Source organism: Equus asinus, chromosome 2 (genome assembly GCF_041296235.1).
Source record: "Equus asinus isolate D_3611 breed Donkey chromosome 2, EquAss-T2T_v2, whole genome shotgun sequence".
NCBI classification, from domain to species: domain Eukaryota; kingdom Metazoa; phylum Chordata; class Mammalia; order Perissodactyla; family Equidae; genus Equus; species Equus asinus.
In genome coordinates this window covers 86,695,854-86,707,710 of record NC_091791.1, presented here as the reverse complement: position 1 = coordinate 86,707,710, position 11,857 = coordinate 86,695,854, and the positions used below count along the sequence as shown (strand labels likewise).

The following is an 11,857-nucleotide window of genomic DNA, read 5'->3' as shown; positions in this document are numbered from 1 at the left end:
GGGGAAGCTCAGATGGGGTGAACTAACTATATCATCCATCTAGCCTAAGGGGTGCTGACCTGGCACCAAGAAATATTTCAAAGCTTCCTTTGTCTATATTTCTCTTTTCTGGATAGTGCCTTCACAGCTCTCCAATACCCAGTATTTCTTTGTGCTTTTCAATGACACCTTGAGATTTCATTTATTTGTGAAATTTTTCAGTATTCCTTGTGCTTTGAGGATTTATTAGCTTGTTAATGAAAGAGATAGCTCTTAAAGTTGTGTTTCTGATTATCTAACAACGGAGACAAAAAGCAAACATCAGCTTGTGACTTTTCCTCTGCAGCATATTGTTATGCTTACCACTCTGTCCCTGTGCCACTTTTCAAAAATTAGGCTACACTAATATTCAGAATTTATATAATAAGCATATTTTGGTTTAAAATGTACCTGATTAATATGATCTGTTCATAGAAAAGTTTCGATGTCTTGTATTATATGCCTTAGTAAGAAGACTAAGTAGGGCCTAATGAAAGGTCAATCCTATCACCCATGATATTGTGGGTGATATTGTGAGAGAGACTAGCGGATGCTAAGTTGAACAGGAAATGGGGATTGGGATGGGGAGAAGCAGTGTCAGCAGCCCGAACACCAGTCTGACGGTGGAGTTGCTGTAAAACTGATAATACGTTGAGAACCAAACTAACTCTTCATGAAATTTCCATAAAAAGAAGGCAACAATCCCAATGGGGACCCAGAACACATGAGTTCTGATCCAGAGGGCTCGTTAATATCATACCCAATACCATCCACCATGTGAGGGAAAGCATATTAGTGTAAGTATCTTCCAACCTGGGACCAGGAGGGAAAGATGAGGTATAAGATAATTTATGAGATCTGAATTTATTTTGTTTTTTATTCAAGCAAGGGAAAAAGAAATCTTTTCTTTTTTAATGAACTTCCCACTATAGAATGATTAAGAGGAATACTGTGGATGGGATAGGAAGTGGTGGAAAAAGCCATCTGTAAATCTCAAAAGAAGCTATGTTGTAAGATTCTGCATCTTCACTTTTATTACTTTCCTGGTGGGATTTCTTGGGTTTGTCTCACCTTTGATGTGTGGAGGCTCAAGGTTTTGGGGAGAACACGTGTGGTTTTAAGTGGTGTCCTTAGTACCAAAATTCCTAAGCACCTTCATCTCAAGACCTTTCCAGCATGAAATGGTGAATGTGACGTTTTGCAAGGTCAAGATTTGACACAAAGTATTGAAGACCCCCCAATAAAATTTGCAACAACAAACTCCTTTGAAATGGGGGTGAAGTTCACATAAGTTCATGCCTCTCCTGATGACACCCTCACAGCTTATTATGTGATATAGTGTTTTACTGTTATGGGAAGGGATCCTTCTTAGATGAGAAGATGAAAGATGTGCAGTGGAGAGAGAAAACTAATTTATATAATCCCCTTTAGGAAACGTGATCCTTTTGGCTGGGCTTGAGACATCACCTCACCAATTAGCGTTATATAGAGGTGTGACATGAAGTCAGTTTCTGAGATTCCTAAGACTCGGTAAACCAGATTGATCTCTTTCCACACATATAAATGTGGGGATCTCAGGGTGATCAGACCTGTTTGTGTAGGCGTTAGGGAGATGTTTCCTAGAATTATAACACCATCAGATTCAGTCTTCTTCGCCAGATCTTGTCACTGCTTGGAGGCAAAACTCCTGAGAAGAATTCTCAGGAAACAGAGGAGACAAACTGAAATTCCTCAACCTCCTAAAGGGACTGGAATGCTCAATTTTGGCAGAGGTAGCTATCTGCCTCTTCTTCCTTATGTGGAGGTCAGGCCATCCACAAGGCAGGGAAGGAAAGGCACCAGTGCAGGCACAGTGGGGGAGCCCGTGCTCAGGCTGATGAGAGGCACACTGCCAGGGTAAGCAAGTGCTGTATCCTCAGAAGTCTGGCTTCTTCTGGCAGTGTGCCTCCCCTTTGTACATCAGGTCTGCTGATAGGGGAAGATACATCCAAGGAAAAACAGAGGAGCAGGGTGGGCTCCGTTCTGCTTTCTTCTCACATTCATCTTAGTTTGACTCTGTTTGGAAAAGAATAGAAATCCACTTAACCTCAGTCATTGAGGGGGTCTTATTTTACGAGTGGCATCTCATTCATAGAAACCCTGAAACCAGAGTCACAGTAGGCCTGGTCCTCATGGACAGTGAAGGAGGAGAAGGTTGTAGGTGTAAGACAGCTCTCAGAACTTCAGAATCTCGGCTTTTGGATCATCCATCCACTGCTCTCCCACTCTACAACACTACTCTCAACACTCTAGCCACCTTCTTCATGTCTCCAACTTTGCATCTTTCTGCCAAATATGTTCTCTATACTCTTAATTTCTATCCCTTATCACTTTAGTGACATGGGGTCCATAGTGGCTGTGATGGTTTTGTGTGGTACATCTCAGTGTTTCATTTAAGAGAGAAACAACACAAATCTTCCACTCTTCCAAAAGGCATGAAAAGAGTTAATAAAATAATTTCCAAAACATTTTATGAAGTAGGATATTGTCTTTTCCCCTCAGGTTTATTGAGATATAATTGACATACAACATTGTGTAAGTTTAAGGTGAAAAAAGGGATGATATGATACACATGTATATGACAAAAAGTATTCCACAATAAGTGTAGTTAACACATCCTTCACCTCACATCGTTACCATTTTGTTGTCATGGTAGGAACATTAAAACTACTCTTATAGTAACTTTCAAGTATGCAATGCAGTATTATTAACCATAGTCGCAATGCTGTCCCTTAGATCCTCAGAACTTACTCATCTTATAATGGAGAGTTGGTACCCTTTGACCAACATCTACCCATTTACCCCTCCCCTCAGCCCCTGGCAACCACCGATCCACTCTCTGTTTCTATGAGTTCAATGTTTTTAAATTCCACTAGTAAATGAGAACATATAGTAATTTTCTTTCTCTGCCTTATTTTACTTAGCAAAATCCTCTCAAGATCTACCTACATTGTTAAAATGGCCAGATTTCCAACTTTTTAAAAGTTGAATAGTAGTCCATTTGATATCTATCTACCTAACTACCTAACTACACAGGCATTTTATTTCTTTCTTTGTCTTTAATAGTCACCACACTATACTTTACATCTCCAGGACTTATTTATTTTATAATTGTCAGTTTGTACCTTTTGACTGCCTTCACACAATTCTCCAACTCCCCCACCACATGCAGCATCTCGTGACTACCAATCTGTTTGTTATATCCATACATTCTGTTTTTGCTTTTGTTTTTTCTTTTGGATTCCACATATAAGTGAGATCACACAGTATTTGTCTTTCTCTGTATGACTTATTTCACTTAGCACAATGCCCTCAAGGTCCATCCGTGTTGTCACAAATAGCAGGATTCCTTTTATAAGGTTGAATAATATTCCACTGTGTATATATATATACCATGTTTTCTTTACCCATCCATCACTTGATGGACACTTAGGTTGTTTCCATATCTGGGCTTTTGTAAATAATGCTGCAGTGAACACGAGGGTGCAGATATCTTTCTGAGATAGTGATTTCAATTCCATTGGACACATACCTAGAAGTGGGATTGCTGGATCATATGGTAGTTCGATTTTTAATGTTTGCGGAAACTCCATACTGTGTTCCATAATGGCTGCACCAATATACATTCCCATCAGCTGTACCCAAAGGCTTCCTTTTCTCCACACCCTGGCCAACACTTATCTCTTGTTTGTTGCATAAGAGGCATCCTAAGAAGCATGAGGTATCTCATTGTGGTTTTGAGTTTCATCCCTGATGATTAGTGATGTTGAGCACTTTTTCATGGCCTTGTTGGCCATTTGTATGTCTTCTTTGGGAAACGACTGTTCAGAATCTTTGCCCTTTCTTTAATTGAGTTGTGGGTTTTTTGCTGTTCAGTTGTATGATTTGCTTATGTATTTTGGGTATTAAACCCGTATCGGAGATATTGTTGGCAAATATTTTCTTCCATTCGGTAGGTTGCCTTTTCATTTTGTTGATTGTTTCCTTTGCTGTGCAGAAGCTTTTTAGTTTGATGAGTCCTCCTTGTTTAATTTTGCCTCTGTTGCTTGTGCTTTGCTGTCATATCCAAAAAGCATCACCAAGACCAATGTCAAGGAGCTTTTACCCTCTGTTTTCTTCTAGGAGTTTTATGGTTTCAGGTCTTGTGTTTAAGTCTTTAATCCATTTTGAGTTGATTTTGTAAATGGTGTAGGATAAGGGCCCACTTTCATTCTCTTGCTGTGGATATCAGTTAGCCCAACATCATTTACTGAAGAGACTTTTCTTTCCCCATTGTGTATGCTTGGCACCCTTGTCATAGAGTATTTGACTGTATATATGTGGGTTTATTTTTGGGCTCTCTATTCTGTTCCATTGTTCTATGTGTCTATTTTTGTGCCAGTACCTACTGTTTTGATTACTACAGCTTTGTCATATAGTTTGACATCAGGAGGTGTGATGCCTCCACCTTTGTTCTTCTTTCTCACGATCGTTTAGGCTATTCATGGTTCCATACAAATTTGAGGATTGCTTTTCTATGTCTGTGAAAAATACTGTTGGAACGTTGATAGGGACTGCATTGGCTCTGTAGATCATTTTGGGCTGTATGGACATTTTCACAATATGAAATCTTCCAATCCAAGGATATGGAGTATCTTTCCATTTTTTTGTGTCTTTAATTTCTTTCATCATTATCTCATAGTTTTCAGAGTACATGTCTTTCACCTCCCTGGTTATGTTTATTTCTAGGTATTTTATTCTTTTTGATGCTACTGTAAATGGAATCGTTTTGATTTAATTTTCAGTTCGCTCATTGCTAGTGTATAGAAAAACATTTGATCTATGTATTTTAATTTTATAACCTACAAAGTTGCCAAACTCATTGGATAATTCTAATTACTTTGCATGTGAGTGTGTGTGCGGGTTTGTGTGTATGTGTGCATGTATTCCTTTTATGCAAGACTATGTCACTGAGACTAGAGATAGTTTTACTTCTTATTCATCTGTCTAGATGCCTTTGCTTTCTTTTTCTTGCCCAATTGCCTTTGCCAAAACCTCCAGTACAAGGTTGAATGGAAGTGATGAAAGCAGGCATCCTTTCTTGTTTCTGATTTAAGGGGTAAGCATCTAGCCTTTCATAATTAAGTTTAATGTTAGCTGTGGTATTTTCATAGGTGCCCTTTACCAAATTGAGAAAGTTCCTTTTATTCCTGTTGTTTTCTTAGTGTTTTTACCATGATAATGTGTTTGGAGTTTCTTAACTGCTGTTTTTCTGACATCAATTGAGACATCATTTTCTCTCCCATATTCGATTAATATGGAATGTTACTTTACTGATTTTCAGTGAAGCTGTCCTTCCAAAGCCTATTTGGTCGTGGTGTATACCACTGTTGTTTTTAAACTTGCTCTGTTCAGTGTCAGTATTTTTTCTGAGACTATTTGTGACTGTATTCCTAAGAGATATTGACCTTTAGTTTTCTTATTATGTCTTTTTCTGGTTTGGTTTCAGGGTAAAACCAGCCTCATAAAATGGGTTGTGAAATGTTCCCTCACTTCTACTTTTTGGGAAAGTTTGTTAAGAATTGGCATTAATACTTCCTTGAATGTTTGGTAGTAGCCAGTGGTGAAGGCTTCTGGGTTGGGCTTTTCTTTGTCGGTAGTTTTTTTATTCTTGATTCAATATTTTCACTTGTTATAGGTCTATTCAGATTGTCTATTGCTTCTTAAGTCAGTTTTGGCGGCTTGGGTTTTTCCAGGAATTTGTTCATTTCTCTAAGTTATGCAATTCGTTGGCATGCAGTTGTTCATGGAATTTCCTTATAATCATTCTTATTTTTGTCAGAACAGTGCTGATGTCCCTCTTTCCTTCCTGATTTTAGACACCTGCGTCTCGTCTCTCCCCCAACCCCTCAATGATCAATCTCGCTCTCATTATTTTAGCTGAAGTTTCTCAGTTGTGTTCATCTTTTCAAAGACCAACTTTTGGTTTAATTGATTTTCCCTATCAATTTTCATCCTCTGTTTCATTCTTGTCCATTTTGCTCTTATTTCCTTCCTTCTGTTGTTTTAAGTTAGCTTTCTCTTCTTTTGATAGTGCCTTAAGGTGAAGTTTAGTTTATTTATTTGAGATTTTTCTTCGTTTTTAATATTAGTGTTTACAGCTCTAAAATTCCCTCTATGTAGTGCTTTGGCTGCATCTCATAATTTTTGGTATGATGTATCATTTTCATCTCAAGGCATTTTCTGATTTCCCTTGTGATTTCTTCTTTGACCTATTGGTTATTTAGGAATGTATTGTTTAAGTTCCACATATTTTTGAATTCCCCAGCACCATCACTGGATTGGATTTATGGCTGCCATTTTACTCCTTATTTTCTATAAGTCTTATGTCTTTTTTTTTTTCCTGTTTCTCCTACACTGTTTTCTTTTCCGTTAAGTGAATGTTTTCTAATGTAACATTTTAATTCTGTTAATGATTTTTTGCTATATTATGAGTTATTTTCCTAGTGATTGCTGTAGGGTTTATAATATAAGTTTCACCTATTAGAATCTACTTCAGATTTATGCAAATTTAATTCTAGGGTGATATAGAAAATTACTCCCACATAGGCCTATTCCCTTTCCCTCTTTTGTCTTATTTCTGTTATATATATTATGCCTTTGCAATATATGTATTATAAACCTGACAATATATTGTTATAATCATTACTTTCATTTTTTCTTTTTTGTGTGTGTCGAAGACTAGCCCTGAGCTAATATCTGTGCCCATCTTTGTCGGATTCATGTGTGGGACTCCTGCCACAGCATGGCTTGATATGGCATATGTAGGTCTGCGCCCTGGATCCCTAGCAGTGAACTCCCGGCCACCAAAGCAGAACATGTGAACTTAACCACTAGCCACTGGCTGGCCCCAGTTTTATATCTTTTAAAGAAGTTGAGAGAAGAAAGAAGAGTATGTATATATTTATAGAATTTGTTATGTTAACCTTCTTATTTATTATTTCTGGCTTTCTTCACTTCCTTTGTAGATTTGAATTGCATCTGGTGTCGTTTCTTTGCTCCAATATAGGTTTTCTCCTGCCAACATCCTTTGTGCTGTTAGTGTAAAATACATTGCATTTGTATATAAGTCCATCAAATACAATTATATATATATATATATATATATATATATATATATATGCAATTGCCATTTAAATCAGTTAAGAGAAGAAAAGAAGAAAACATACAATTGTCATGAAGTGTACTGTCTTTTATAATTACCTGTATTATTACACTTACTGGTCGTCTTTGTTTTTCTGAGTGGGTTCAGATTATTCTCTGATGTTACTTGCTTCATGCTGAAGAGTTTCTTTAGTGTTTCTTTTAAGGTTGGCCTGCTGGCAAAGAATTCTCTCAATTATAGTCATCTGGGAATGTCATTATTTCATCTTCATCTTTGAAAGGTAGTTTTTCTGGATATAGGTTCTTTTAATTATTGTGGTAGAAATACATAAAATAAATGTATCTTTTTTCTTTATTTCATTCAGTTTTCTAGTAATTGTATTTTAGAAAAGTGTCTTTTATTGTGGTAAATGTGTATAACATAAAATTCACTCCCATTTAAGTGATTTTTAGGCGTACAGTTCAGCAGCATTAAGTACATCATAATGTTTTGCTACTGTCACACTTTCCATCTCCAGAACTTTCTCATCTTCCCAAACTGAAACTCTGTGCCCATGAAACATTAATTCTCCATTCCCTGCTATCTGCAGCCACCAATTTATTTTTTGTCATCATGAATTTGACTACTCTAGGTAGCTTGTATATGTGAATCATACAATATTTGTCCTTTTCTGTCTGGTTTATTTCACTTGGCATAAAGTTGTACATGTTTCATCCGTATTATATGATTTCTAATTTGATTTCTTTTTAAGGCTGAATAATATTCCATTGTATGTAGCACATTTTGTTTATCCATTTATCCACTGATGAAGCCTTGGGTTATTTCCAACTTTTGCCTGTAGTGAATAATGCTGCCATGAACATTGGTGTAAAATAAATGTTGCTGTAAAGTATATGTTTAAGTCATTGCTTTTATTTTTATTTTTTGGTGTGTACCCATAAGTAGAATGGCTGGATCATATGACAATTGGATGTTTAATTTTTTGAGAAATCGCCGTACTATTTTCCACAGTGGCTGTAACATTTTATATTTCCACCAGCAATGCACAAGTGTTCTGAATTCTCCAGATCCTAACCAACATTGTTATTTTATGTGGTTTTGATAATAGCCATTTTAAGGGGTATGAGGGGTATCTAACTGCGGTTTTGACTTGCATTTCCCCAGTGCTTACTAATGTTAAGCCTCTTTTCACCTACTTATTGGTTATCTGATAATCCTACTGGGAGAAATTTCTATTTAAGCCCTTTCCACACTTTTGAATAGTGTGGTTAATTTTTTTCGTGTTAAATTGTAGCTGTTCTTCATGTCATCTGGATATTAATCCCTTATCATATATATGATGCGTAAAAATTTTCTGTCATTTCATGGGTTGTCTCTTCACTATGTTCACAGCGTTATTTAATGCTCAAAGTTTGTCCACAAAATAGAAGTTTTGAAACGTGATCAAGTCTAGCATAATTATTTTTCTTTTATTGCCTATTCTTTTGGGATGATATTCCAGAAATAAATGTCAACTCCAATGTCATGAGGAGCCCTCTGGGGACACTTGTGGCTCCGTGTGGGTTTCAGCGACTCTGAGCCAGGCCTTGGCGGTGGAAGCAGACAAATCTCTGGTTGGCAGGCTCCTGGGTAGAAAGGGTACAAAGAGGAGCGCCAGCACTGGGCGCTGACACACCGATGTGACGACGAGGAGATGCTCCCAACGCTGGGCAACATGACCACAAGCAGTATGATATACTGAAACCCACTGCTGAGTCCAGCAAAAAGGCAGCGGGCATGAGGCTATCAGGAGATGGGTGTGAGACTGCCTAGTCTTATGTCCCGCTACTAAACCTACCAGAAAGCCAGAGGTCTTCTGTGAAATGGGAGGGGAGAAGGCAAGGGTAACAAAGGACTTCCATGGCCCCATGGTACAGGACAGCTATCACTGCCAGAGGCGTCCCCGTCCTCATCAAATCTCTGTCACAAGGTGACCTTCCCAGTGGGACTGAGGGAGGGCCCCAGGGCCCAAACACTGCACATGGGAAGAACAGCATCAGGCCAGTGATACAACGGGGTCGGGTGGGGAAAGCCCTGCGGCACACGACCCTGAAGCCCAGAGGTCTCGAGACAGGGAGAGCCGGGACGTCGGCAGGCACCGACGGGCCCTCGGACGCGACTCTTCCTCCCCGTCATCACACCGTGCTGCTCCTCCCTCCGTCCTGGGCGCGAGCGCACTCTTGGGAAGACGGAGGCGCCTTCGTCGGTGACCTAGTGGGCGGGAGATCCCGGGCAACGTCCCCAGCGGCACTTGAGCAGAACTGAGACGCTGCGGTCGGTCGTCGGGGAGGGGCTTCTACATGTCTGGTAGATGGAGCTGCTTTCTCGTGCCAAGTTCTCTGGGCCCTGACTTTTCTGCCTGCTCCTTCTATCAACTCAGTAAGGTCGGGGGTGCCCGGCAGAAAGAGGAAAAGAGCCAGAGCGAAGAAGCGGAGAGAAAGGAACACACAAACCCGGACGCACACACACACACAGGCACACAGACACACAGGCGCGCGCGCGCACACACACACACACACACGCCTACACACCCACTCGCACAACACGCACACGCACACGCACACGCAAGCGCAGACAGAGCGCGCCAGCGAGCTCCGGTGCCTGCCTGTGGTTCCTGGGCGATGGCGGGGCAGCGATGCCGGGAGCCCGGGACTCCTGAGAGCCTGTCTGCGCGGCCTAGGGCCCCAGGGGTGATCGCCAGCCCCGGGGCCCCTGCCTCCTGGCCCGGGCCCAGCTCCAGCACCACCGCCCTCCTGGGGGGGAAGCGAGCTCTTGGGCAGAGCCTCTCTGGGTCAGGGTGGGTGTCTGTCTAGGTCCGTGTCTTGGATCCTCTCCGTGTCGCCGTTTCTCTGTTTCTCCGTGTCTCTGTCTCTGTCTCTGTCTCTGGGTCTCTGGGCTGGCGCCAGCAGGAGCTGTCCAGGGTCCCCGCGAGGGGCGGGTTGGGGGCGGGGTGCCGGTCTCCTGGGCGGCGCTGGCGGGGGGAAGGGTGGCCGCCCCGCCTCCCCGCTCCCTCAGGGGCAGCGCGGCGGGCTTCCGCTGACGCCCTCTGGTCGCGCCGGTGGCTCCGCCTGGGTTTGGGCAAGTCGGGGCCCGGCCGGCGCCGCAGAGGTCAGGGCTCCCGCTGGGAGGCCCCTCGGGCCGGAGGGGACTCAGAGGAGCACGGGCCCGGCGGCCCGACGCCCCGACGCCTCGGGCCAAGTGCCCCGCGCCACCCCCCTCCCAGCAGCCGCATCTCCTGCGACCCATCGCCGGATCCGAGCGGCCAGGGCGGCCTGGAGTGTTCCCGGGCCGCGAGGGGAGAGCGCCCAGCCAGGCGCCCCGCCCCCATCCCCGCCCCCACCGCCGCCCCCACCACCCCTCGTTTCCCACCGCCGCCCGCCCCGCCCCGCCTCCTCGCACCCCGGGCTGCTCCAGGCCTCCGCGCCCTGGGAGGGCAGCAGGGCGGGGCAGCGCAGGGTTTGGCTGGCCCGCTGGCCGCGCCCGAGGCGGCCGCGGCGGGAGGCAGCAGCGGGAGGAAGGCGGCAGGCCGGGCGCGGGCGCAGGGGGCGCCGGCGGCGGGTGCGCGTCACAGAGGCCTGGGCGCGCGCGAGCCGCGGGCCGGGCGACGCGGCGCGGCTTCTTAGGGGCGCCGGCGGCAGGCGCCAGCGTCTACGGCCATACCACCCTGAACGCGCCCGATCTCGTCTGATCTCGGAAGCTAAGCAGGGTCGGGCCTGGTTAGTACTTGGATGGGAGACCGCCTGGGAATACCGGGTGCTGTAGGCTTTTGCCTCCCTCGCCTTTTGCCGCCGGCCGGGCGCGGCTCCCTCCGCGCTCCTGCCGCCCCTCCTCCGTCCTGCGGCCTCCGGCCTCCGTCCTCCGCGGACGCCCCCCACCCCTCCAGCCAGCCCGACCCCCCCCACCCTCCCCCTCCCCTCCCGCCCCCCTCCGCACCGCGGGCCCGCCGGCGCCGCCCATGGGCAGGGCCCAACCCCTCCCCGCCACAGCCCAACCCTTCCAGCTCGCGGCCCCACCCGAACCCAGGGCCAATCGGGGCCAGCCCGGCGGGACCGGGACCGGGACCGGGACCGGGACCCCGACGCCGCACACGCCGCCGGCCGGCTCCCTCTGGCCTCGGCCTCTTCCCACCCGCTCGGCTCCCGCTCCGGTGACACCCCAGCCCTTCCCTCGGCGCCCCGCCCCCGCCGCCCCAGCCGCCGGGTAGAGTCGTCCTGTCAGGTGGAACGGATTCCACGGCGGTGCCGGGAGGCCCAAACGGGTCCCAAAGCGACCAGCCCCGCCCACCGAGGAAAGGCACCTGGTCAGGCTTTTCCAGACACCGCCCGCTTCTCCAAGGACAGGGCGGACTGGGTTAGAGAGGAGCGTCTCGGGCACCTCACCCAAGACGGGATGGCTTCTGCCTTTGCTGGCGTCTCTGCCGCTGCAGGTCATCTTCTAAAACCTGGTACCCGCTTGCTTGTCCTTGAGAGGCTCATTCACAATCAACACTCCTTTCCCGACCTAAGTTTGTCCCTGTCAGTTTGTCTCGCTTTTCCTTCCAGAAGCCCCCTTCCCGGGGTGGGGGGGAGGGGGGGAGGTGGTGGTGGTGGGGGGGGGTAGGGGGGTGGGTGGGTCTGA

The 11,857-nt window shown here is 45.3% G+C and overlaps 1 non-coding gene across 1 annotated transcript; it reads left to right on the top strand.

Moving 5' to 3' along the window:
- The first annotated feature begins 10,886 nt into the window (after positions 1-10,886).
- On the top strand, positions 10,887-11,005 carry LOC123281896 (5S ribosomal RNA). The gene has a single exon (XR_006521695.1). It is a non-coding gene; the product is annotated as a 5S ribosomal RNA (ribosomal RNA).
- Positions 11,006-11,857: the final 852 nt, after the last annotated feature.